The sequence below is a fragment of the Thalassophryne amazonica genome, chromosome 23 (genome assembly GCF_902500255.1).
Source record: "Thalassophryne amazonica chromosome 23, fThaAma1.1, whole genome shotgun sequence".
NCBI lineage: Eukaryota > Metazoa > Chordata > Actinopteri > Batrachoidiformes > Batrachoididae > Thalassophryne > Thalassophryne amazonica.
In genome coordinates this window covers 3,100,072-3,111,983 of record NC_047125.1, presented here as the reverse complement: position 1 = coordinate 3,111,983, position 11,912 = coordinate 3,100,072, and the positions used below count along the sequence as shown (strand labels likewise).

At 38.9% G+C, this 11,912-nt stretch overlaps 1 protein-coding gene across 1 annotated transcript in view; it reads right to left on the bottom strand.

The window, feature by feature from the left end:
- Nucleotides 1–11,912, bottom strand: part of LOC117504818 — a 3,434,143-nt gene that overhangs the window by 2,797,540 nt on the left and 624,691 nt on the right. The window lies entirely within an intron of this gene.

Here is an 11,912-nt window from a genome sequence, read left to right as displayed (position 1 = left end):
TGATGTTCCATGAGAGAGAAAACGTTGAAACTTCCCCACTCAGACTTAAGGCCAGTGATTATTCTCCAATGCTCTGCTACTCCGTGACTGGACGGCCTGAGTGGGAGTTGAAAACTCTCTCAAATAATCTCTTATGTCTCCAATCCTCTCGCTCCTCGATTCCAATTGCAGCTCACAAGATGGTCAAGTCTTGTGATCTCCTCGTAGCAGCGGAGAAGTGACAACAGCACCTCTCCCTGGAAGAATAACCCTGTTTCCTGTTGTTGTACAGTTTTTATACGAAAACTCTTGTTGTTGTTGAGTTGCTCTTGGTAACCATGGGGATGATGGTAATTCAAAACCTCCCCCCTTACCCCTTCTTTTACTGGCAGCCATCTGGAGAACTCATGTCCGGGCTGCCGGTAACTGATGTCCCGATTGTCAGTAAATCTATTGTGCAAGTTTCCTCTTTTCCGAGAATTCATACTTTCTAAATCATGTCACATCAATCACATTTAATCATATTCAATCATTTCATTTCAACTCTTTTTCACATAAAAACAATTCATATGATCATATACAACATTTTCATTCATTATTATTCATTTCATATCTTATTATATCTTAATGTTCTGAACAGTTGTTTTTATCATCAGCTCTTCTGGCCTCGCTTGCAACATCATTAACTTCCTTTTCTGTCTCTGCCTCTGCACAAAAACAACTTCTTTCAGTTCGTCTTTTCTCTGTAGCTGCACTCTTTATGAAAAACAACACTTTCCTCTTTCTTGTGACTGCATGAAAAACAACTCATATCATTCATTTTACTTATTTGTAACATACATTTTCTAATCAACTCTTACTTATGTTGGAATCATTCTTAGATATTACTTTTAACACATTAATACTTCATTTGATCATACTTTGTCATTTCAAAATCATCTTAGACATATTCCATCATCTTCACCACTGAGTTCATCCCGTGGGCCTCTCCATCTGCAATGGAAAAATGTTCAGTTTATTCCAACAACATGTGTATTAATCCAACGGCACGTATTATATTCCAAGATGAAAACAAGCTGAAAGCAAGCTTAAAGTCATCTTTCTTGACAATATATATATAATATAAAATACACACACACATATATACAAACATTCAACAGTCACTTACATCTTAAAACATTGATTCTTTCCATTCTCTGGAAGCAGAGGTAGAAATATCTTCCTCATATTGCAGCTGAACCTTTATGGTAAGTAAAATCAAGTAAACCAAATGTAAAGATTGATAAAACTTTGTCCATGGTGAAATCAATTTCTTTCTTAGCTTTCTTACCTGCTCTTTCGTGGAAGACATGATGCTGCTCTTCTCGGCCACCATTTTCTCTATCTCCATGTCATCGACCACTGGCAGCTCAACAGATGGATCATCAGTGCCGATCTGACAAAAAAAAGCAGTTTATCGAGAATGAGAAACATATAAACAAGCATTATTGAATAACTAGGGCATAATCTTTCCAAAAATCATTATTTAGTCTTGGTCATTTAACATGTCTGAAAAATGCTTTGACTTGCTACCTTGTGATAATTTATTCATTTCTGATTTCTCAATGCATCATAGGATATTTTATTACCTCCATAGGGGGGCGAGGGTGGCGACCAAACATCAAAAAGAATGGGGTGTACTTGGTAGAGCCTTCCCTCTGGGTGCGAATCGAGTATGCGACTTCTTCCAGGTACGCGTCCCAATCAGACTGGTGGTCATTCACCAGCTTGGCAAGTCGGGCCTTCAGTGTTTGATTTGTCCGCTCGTCCAAGCCATTCGTCTGTGGGTGATACGCACTGGTTACAGATCGCTTGATGTTGAAGACTTTGCAGACCTCGTTGTTTATCTGGGATACGAACTTACGACCCTGGTCAGACAGTAATCTCTGTGGAGCACCCCATCTAAAATGACACAAATAAGCAAAAATCGCATTAATACAAAGAAAAATTAAATACACATCTATTAATTTTATAATAATCCTTGACAAGCAAACTTGTATGCATAAGTATCACGTGCCTTAAATAAAGCACTCCCTCTGCTGAATCACCTCTAAATTATTTACACATTATTCACTTTGCGTGTTTTTAGGAATCCACTAGCTTAGCGCAGCTACTAGCCGGTTTAGCATGGCGGCTTCGCCTGTCTCTCCTGCACTTTACTGCTCTGGGTGTGAAATGTTTAGTTATTCCTCGGCCTCCTTTAGCAGTAATGGTACTTGTAATAAGTGTAGCTTATTCGTAGGTTTGGAGGCCAGGCTGGGCGAATTGGAGACTCGGCTCCGCACTGTAGAAAATTCTACAGCTAGCCAGGCCCCTGTAGTCGGTGCGGACCAAGGTAGCTTAGCCGCCGTTAGTTCCCTTCCAGCAGATTCCAAGCAGCCGGGAAAGCAGGCCGACTGGGTGACTGTGAGGAGGAAGTGTAGCCCTAAACAGAAGCCCCGTGTACACCACCAATCCGTTCACATTTCTAACCGTTTTTCCCCACTCTGCGACACACCCGCCGAGGATCAAACTCTGGTTATTGGCGACTCTGTTTTGAGAAATGTGAAGTTAGCGACACCAGCAACCATAGTCAATTGTCTTATGGGGGCCAGAGCAGGTGACATTGAAAGAAATTTGAAACTGCTGGCTAAGGCTAAGCGTAAATTTGGTAAGATTGTAATTCACGTCGGCAGTAATGACACCCGGTTACGCCAATCGGAGGTCACTAAAATTAACATTGAATTGGTGTGTAACTTTGCAAAAACAATGTCGGACTCTGTAGTTTTCTCTGGGCCCCTCCCCAATCGGACCGGGAGTGACATGTTTAGCCGCATGTTCTCCCTGAATTGCTGTCTGTCTGAGTGGTGTCCAAAAAATGAGGTGGGCTTCATAGATAATTGGCAAAGCTTCTGGGGAAAACCTGGTCTTCTTAGGAGAGACGGCATCCATCCCACTTTGGATGGAGCAGCTCTCATTTCTAGAAATCTGGCCAAATTTATTAAATCCTCCAAACCGTGACTATCCAGGGTTGGGACCAGGAAGCAGAGTTGTAGTCTTACACACCTCTCTGCAGCTTCTCTCCCCCTGCCATCCCCTCATTACCCCATCCCCGTAGAGACGGTGCCTGCTCTCAGACCACCAATAACCAGTAAAAATCTATTTAAGCATAAAAATTCAAAAAGAAAAAATAATATAGCACCTTCAACTGCACCACAGACTAAAACAGTTAAATGTGGTCTATTGAACATTAGGTCTCTCTCTTCTAAGTCCCTGTTAGTAAATGATATAATAATTGATCAACATATTGATTTATTCTGCCTTATAGAAACCTGGTTACAGCAGGATGAATATGTTAGTTTAAATGAGTCAACACCCCCGAGTCACACTAACTGCCAGAATGCTCGTAGCACGGGCCGAGGCGGAGGATTAGCAGCAATCTTCCATTCCAGCTTATTAATTAATCAAAAACCCAGACAGAGCTTTAATTCATTTGAAAGCTTGACTCTTAGTCTTGTCCATCCAAATTGGAAGTCCCAAAAACCAGTTTTATTTGTTATTATCTATCGTCCACCTGGTCGTTACTGTGAGTTTCTCTGTGAATTTTCAGACCTTTTGTCTGACTTAGTGCTTAGCTCAGATAAGATAATTATAGTGGGCAATTTTAACATCCACACAGATGCTGAGAATGACAGCCTCAACACTGCATTTAATCTATTATTAGATTCAATTGGCTTTGCTCAAAATGTAAATGAGTCCACCCACCACTTTAATCATATCTTAGATCTTGTTCTGACTTATGGTATGGAAATTGAAGACTTAACAGTATTCCCTGAAAACTCCCTTCTGTCTGATCATTTCTTAATAACATTTACATTTACTCTGATGGACTACCCAGCAGTGGGGAATAAGTTTCATTACACTAGAAGTCTTTCAGAAAGCACTGTAACTAGGTTTAAGGATATGATTCCTTCTTTATGTTCTCTAATGCCATATACCAACACAATGCAGAGTAGCTACCTAAACTCTGTAAGTGAGATAGAGTATCTCGTCAATAGTTTTACATCCTCATTGAAGACAACTTTGGATGCTGTAGCTCCTCTGAAAAAGAGCTTTAAATCAGAAGTGCCTGACATAAATTCACAGATTTTTGACAGTTTCTATGCTGATCATAATTCTTTGTTGATTATCTATATCAAAAATATTTACCTATGAGAGCCATTCCAACATGTTCGAGTGCCTCACTGACTTTGATGGTTTGTAGCTCGGGGGCTTGGGTCTTGAGCTTCTCGAATCGCTGACACCGATCACATGAAGAAACCTTAAATATAAATAAAACATGCATAAGTACAATAACCTCTCATACTTTGACAAAGTCACATCAACAATTTCCCCAAGTAAAATCAACCCAAATCAGAAGAATACTAATAAACATTGATATTTGCAATAACGTATTTAGTTGGTAGTTCCTTTTTTCCATGCGCATTACTCTGACACCAATCATATGAGGAGGTATAAATTAAACATGATTATGAGCATAATAAATTCTCAAACTTGCACAAAGTGAAATGAGCAATTCTTAAATAAAATCTTTGAAATGTCTAGAACATAAAATATTCATTAGAATTTGAAATATATTACCCAGAAACAAGCATTGATAATATACGAGGTCAATTAGAAAATTATCCGACCTTAATATTTTTTTCAAAAACCATATGGATTTGAATCATGTGTGATTACATCAGACATGCTCGAACCCTCGTGGGCATGCAAGAGTTTTTTTCACGCCTGTCGGTTACGTCATTCGCCTGTGGGCAGTCTTTGAGTGAGGAGTCGCCCACCCTCTCGTCGATTTTTTTCATTGTTTAGGAATGGCTCAGAGACTGCTGCTTTGTTTGATCAAAATTTTTTCAAAACTGTAAGGCACAACTGAGTGGACACCATTCGATAAATTCAGCTGGTTTTCGGTAAAAAATTTTAACGGCTGATGAGAGATTTTAGTCTGTTAGTGTCGCTTTAAGGACGGCCCACGGCGCCTGACGGTGATCTGCACTTCGAGGCGGCAGCGTCTCGCCGTTTCAAGTTGAAAACTTCCACATTTCAGGCTCTGTTGACCCAGTAAGTCGTCAGAGAACAGAGAACTTTCAGAAGAAGTCGGCATGAGGAGTTTATTTGGATATTCCATTGTTAACGGACATTTTGTAATGAAAGAACGTGCGGGCAGAGTCGCATGTCGGGCCGGACCCGACCGCTGGGAGTCGCAACAGGAAAAACACCTCCGTTGGAAACCTTAACGGGCAAGTTGGAACATGCCCAAGCTGTTAAACAATTTCCCAGTTACTCACTTGTTGAAAGCCATCAAAAGCTGCCTGAATTTTACAAATGGTTTTCAACACGGAGGTGTTTTTCCTGTCGCGGCACACACAGATTCGCCGAGTCATCACGGAAACGACTCTGCGAATTTGCGCGCATGTCTTTCATTACAAAATGTCCTTAAACAGTGGAATGTCCGCATAAAGTCCTCATGCCGGCCTCTTCTGAATCTTCTCTGTTCTCTCACGACGTCCTGGGTGAATTAAGCCTTAAATTAGGATGTTTTCAGGTCGAAACAGGCCAACGATGGCGCCTGGAAGCGCTGCGCGACATCCCGCTCCGTGGGATGTCCTTACAACGACAGAAACACCCCATAATCTCTCATCAGCCGTTAAACCTTTCACCGAAAACCAGCTTAATTTCTCGAATAGTGTCCACTCGGATATTCCTCACAGGTCCAGAAAAAATTTTGATAAAGCAACGCGCGCCATCTCGAGCAGCGTGTGGAACAAAGGAATTCAGCCAAGAGGGTGGGACCACATCTCACTCAAGGCCTGCCCACAGGGAAATGACGTCACCGACACGCGTGAAAAAACTCACGCATGCGCACGAGGGTTCAAGCATGATTGGTGTAATCGCACGTCATTCAAATCCATATAGTTAAAAAAAAAATAAATAAAAGTGTTTGTTTCTTATCTAATACACCTCGTATAATTTAAACTCAGTTTGTGGAATAAAAAACTAAACCATAAAAACTAAATGCTTACATATTCCTGAACGTCTTCTTTCATCCCGTTCCACCAATAATACTGGGATATCTTGGCTAAAGTGTTGTTGACACCACTGTGGCCACCCATTGGTGATGAATGATACTGCTGGAAGACGTCGATGACTTCGGCAACCTCAGTCAGCACTTTCTTCCTGCAGTCTCCTTTCGGGCCAATGTAGTACAGCTCTTTTTCTGCAAAGACATAATCATAAAATAGAGCGAGACATAATCATAAATTAAAAGTGAAACTAGTAATTCTCAATACAAAATCTCTGAAATGTCTATGACATGAAAATATATTACCCAGATTACATGAAATTCAATCTCATTCTACAATCTAAAGGAAAACGGGCTCATGGCGAAATTATGTCCTGGCGGAATTAGGCAGTCCATGTATGTGGACAAAGTTGATCAGTGGCAAAGTTGGTGTAGGGGTACCCATAAACAACATGAAAATAGAAACTGGAATGGACGTCACATGACTAGCGGCATGCCACACAGCAGCCATTACTAAGGGTGGAGAGAGCACCTTGAGCCAGTTAAACAGAATCGAAATGAGGGGAAAAGGGGCACCCAGAGCTTCACCATCAATTGCACCAACTACAAAAACAAATTCTCGAATACTAAAATGAACTGTACAAGAGCCTTAATGTAATTATGTAAAACAAATGTCTATTTTAAAGTCGTTATGTCGCAATTTAAGTAAGGATTAAACAACGAGAGGCCGTGCATTACACGGCTTTAATGCACGACGCGGAGTCTGAAACACCACAACGCGAATATAAGAGATTATTTCTGTTTACTGTGGCATTTTGAATGTTGTATCATGTTAACTACACAAAATGAGGCCACTTAAGGCCAAATAAAAAAAAAAATAAGTTGTTTATCATCCCCGCCTGACACAGAAAATTACCAAGACTGCAAAATTATTTCCACCGCGTGGCGAAAAGCGCCAGTGGAAATAATTTTGGGCACAGCTATGCCACATTTTTGAGCTGCTTTTAGCGATGGCACCCAAAACAGCATAAGAATCCCGCCGCCAGTTGGTGATTTTTCTGTTCTGATTCAAACGACTTTATGGCACCCAAAATGGGATAGAATCCCTCTGACTTTATGGCATCCAAAATGGCATTAAAAGATGAAAAATTAGCACCAACACTCAATGCCGAAGGGCTGCCATGTTGAAATAAACTCCTTGATGACGTCTTCTGAGCTAGCCAATCAGCGAGGAGATCCGGTCAAATAGCGCTAGGTGCGTGTTTGCCATATCCGGCAAAATATCCACTTTGTAAGTTCAGCCAACAGTTAATATAATGGAGGCAAAGCCTTTGACCGAGCAATGATTTTCTCTATAGAAAAATCTTAAAGTTGTTTGAAATACTGTAAAAAAATTGAACATTCAATTGGATAATATTATTTTTATAATTTTCTTGAGGGGTTAATTTCATTAAAAAAAGTGATGTTTGCACAACAAAAGATATTGATTGTCTTGACTCCTGACTTATGTGGCACTGACAACATGTACAACGTATGAGCATGAACCGCCATACTGCCATGGCGTTCATTGTGCATTGAACATTTCAGTGTATCACAGAATTTCACTGAGTTCTGATTAAAACAGTAACAGTAAGTAAGAAATCAGTAAGAAAGTAAGTAAAGTAAAGATCGGATTAGCCGCGAAGCTAACGGCGACCTACCCAGGCCGGCGGCGTGCCATCCAGGCCCGCGGTGTCGGTGGAAGGGATCCATCCAGGCCCGCGGAGTTGGCGTAGACGTACCATCCAGGCCCGTGGCGTCAGTGGAGGTGAACCATCCAGGACCGTGAAATCGGTGGGGGCGAACCGTCCGGGCTGCGGCGTTGGTGCAGGAGGTCGACCCATCCAGGCCCACGGCATCAGGGGAGAAGGCGGACCATCCAGGCCAGCGGACCATCCAGGCCAGCGGTAGCGGCGGAAGAGGTGATCCATCCAGGCCCGCGGCGGCGGTTACATCCGGGGTGGCGACACCTACATCCGAGACTGGTGGCGGCTGTACCCGAGGCTGGCGGTGGCTGGACCCGAGGCTGGTGGCGGCTGCATCCGGGACTGGCGACGGCTGCATCGGGGACTGGTGGCGGCTACGTCCGGGGCTGGAGGCGGCTACATCCAGGGCTAGTGCGGCTGCATGTGCGTCCGAGGTTGACGGTGGCTACGACCGAGGCTGGTGGCGGCTACGTCCGGGATTAACATCGAGGAGGGTCGGTGTGCGGCGACCGGATTTGTGGTGGTGGAGGTGGTAGAGACCACGAGTGGGAACTGTTTTATAATTAATAGTGGCCTGTATTGACCTACAGGAGTTAACATGGCACCACCCAGGAAGACAGATAAATTGGAGGAAGACATGGAGGAGACAAAGACCTCATTAAACTGTATTTCAAAAGACATGTCCAATTTAGACAAGTTGATGAAGGAGATTAAGGAGCTCCAAAATCTTGTTAAAGAAAAGGACAAGATTATTAAGAAACTTGAGCAACGGGTGCATGAACTTTAACAATATACTAGAAAAGATGTCATAATAACTGGTTTGGAAACAAAACATCGGTCGTACGCAAGGGTGGTGGATTCTGGTGGAGCCAGTGGGGAGGCTGCACCAGCTGAAGAACTACAAACACAAATTTTTTAATCAAAGTGTTGTCATACATCAAGACACTATTTCAGACTGTCATACAATTCCATCCAAAGACAGGAAAAATAAACTACCTAATGTAATAATATGATTTACAAGCAGAAAATACAAAAATGAATTATTAAGACAGGCAAAGAATCTGAAAGGAACAAAGGTATATATAAATGAGCATCTAACGAAAAAAAAAATGCAGATACTGCCAGGGAAGCAAGACTATTAAAAAACAGAAACACATTGTTGCTACATGGGTCTGGAACTGTAGGGTTTGGATTAGAGTGAAAGAAGGAACAAAGGGTATACAAATCAGAGACATGGAGGACCTTACAAAGTACAGACCTGAGTAGACAAATAAATATGTCAGTTGGTAGTATGACCAACAAAAAATCAGATCAACATGGAAACAGATGATAAAATATATGACATAGACACCAATATTGATGAAAGTATATTTGACTTGACTACAATTGGTTGTGAGTATTATATGGAAAAACAGTTAAATAGTGAAAAAATTACTGAAGATTCCCTGTCACTCATACATATAAACATCTGAAGCTTGTACTACAAAATGTCAAAAATAAAAGATTATTTAAACCAGTTTAAAAATAGATTCAGCATTGTTGCAATCACAGAATCTTGGCTTAAAAATGACCTCATGTCTGATGTTCAAATGGAGGGATATGAGCTATATTTTGTAAATAGAAGAGATAAAAAAGGCGGAGGCATTGCTTTGTACATAAAAACAGATCTGACGTGTAAAATTGTAGAAGAAATGACAATTATAGATGATGCCATAGAAATTGTAACAGTGGAAATTGTACATGAAACAAATAACAATATTCTAATCAGTTGTGTATACAGAGCACCAGATTATTGTGTTGTGAAATTTACAGATAAAATAATAGAATTATTCCATCAAATCAAAAACAAAACGCTCTTTATGTGTGGAGACTTTAATGTTAATGTGGAAAGCTCCAGTTGCCAAAGAGTAAGTGATTTTGTGAATTCAATGAATAGCTTGGGCTTATTCCCCTTGATAACAAAACCAACCAGAATTACATCACAAAGTGCAACTGTAATTGACAATATATTCACAAATAGAACAGATGAAATTCTTAAGAATGGGATATTGATGACAGATCTCAGTGATCATTTACCAGTTTTTTTCAATATTTAAATATAAAAATAGGCACAAAAAAACTGATATAAACTTTAAAAGAGATAAGTCATTAAAAGCCTTAGAGGCATTAAATTATGACCTTAAAAATCAAAATTGGGAAGAAGTTTATGTCGGTGATGTTAATGTAGCATATAGTTCATTTATGAAAATACTGATTAAATCATATAATAAAAATTGTAAATGAATAATATCTAGTAAGAAAAGAGTAAATAAACCATGGCTGACCAAGGGAATAAAAAAACGCTTGTGTAAAGAAAAACTATTTATATAGGTGCTTTTTAAAAATGCAAACAAAGGAAACAGAACACAGATACAAAAAATATAAAAATAAACTATTGACAATAATTAGGAAACAAAAAAAAGATTATTCTAGTGAACAATTGAATAAGAGTAAAGATAATATGAGGGCAACATGGGGAATTATAAAAAGTGTGATGGAAGGTGATGGGGTGAAATCAACTTTTCCGAATTACCTTGTCAAGGAAAATAAAGAGATATATGATATAAAAGAAGTTGTAAATGAGTTTGATTATTTTTCAAAGGTGGGATCAAATCTGGAGGGAACTAAACCAATAGTAGAAGATAAATTAAATACAATTGTAAATACGGTCAATAGTATTTTCCTTGACAATATGGAAAAAGATGAAATAAGGAATATTGTAAAAAAAAAAAACTGTAAGCAAAAGATCAACTGACTATGAAGATTTAGACATGATGACTGTAAAAAGTATAATAGAAACTGTTATTGAACCATTCACTTACATTTGTAATCTGTCTCTGTCAACAGGAATTTTCCCAGACGAAATGAAAATTGCCAAGGTAGTCCCATTATATAAAAATGGAGACAAACATAACGTTTCAAATTACAGGCCAATATCATTGCTTCCACAGTTTTCTAAAATTATGGAAAAGGTTTTTGTGACATGGTTGGATAAATTCATTGAGAAACAGCATATTTTAAATAATGCTCAGTATGGATTCAGAACAAAACATTCGACAGCTATGGCAATTATGGAATTAACAGAGAAAATATCAACAGCAATAGATAATAAAGATTATTTTGTAAGTATTTTTATTGACTTGAAAAAAGCTTTTGATATCGATCATTCAAGATTGCTTCACAAGTTTCTACAATGTGGAATAAGAGGGATTGCACATCAGTGGGTAAAAAGCTACTTAGAAAATAGAAAACAGTTTGTTCAGATAAATGATACTAAATCAGAATTATGTAATATTATGTGTGGAGTACCACAAGGGTCGGTACTTGGACCCAAACTGTTTATTTTGTATATCAATGATTTTGTGAATATATCTAATGTACTTGGTAGCATTTTATTTGCTGACGATACATTATTTTACTCTGGATCAGATATACAGGAAGTAGCACAAGTGATAAATACAGAGTTGGAAAAAGTTAAATATTGGTTTTATACAAACAGATTGTCACTTAATCTTAATAAAACAAATTTCATATTGTTTAATGACAGAGTTAAAAAAAAATGATGTCATTAAAAATAGATGGAATGGACATTCAAAGGGTAAAAGAAACAAAATTTTTAGAAGTCACACATAAATTACATAAAAGGAAAGATAGCGAAAGCCATTGCTGTTTTGCATAAAGTTAAATATTCATTAAATAGATATGGATTATTAACATTGTACAATTCATTGATTGTTCCATATTTGACTTATTGTGTCAATCTGGGGATCAACATGTACAACTTATACACAACCTTTATTTTGCAGAAAAGAGCTTTAAAAGTGATTAGCAACAGTCGATTTAGAGGTCCATCTAGTCCATTGTTCATTAAGTATAGGGTACTTAAATTTCATGATTTAGTTGATTTGAAATTATTACAAACAATGTACCAAGCGAATAACAATACCTTACCAATAAACATTCAAAATATGTTTGAAAAAAGAGTAAGTAGTTATAATTTGAAGGGCATAGAAGTCTTTAAAAACCAAGATTTAGAACCAAGATAAAAGAAC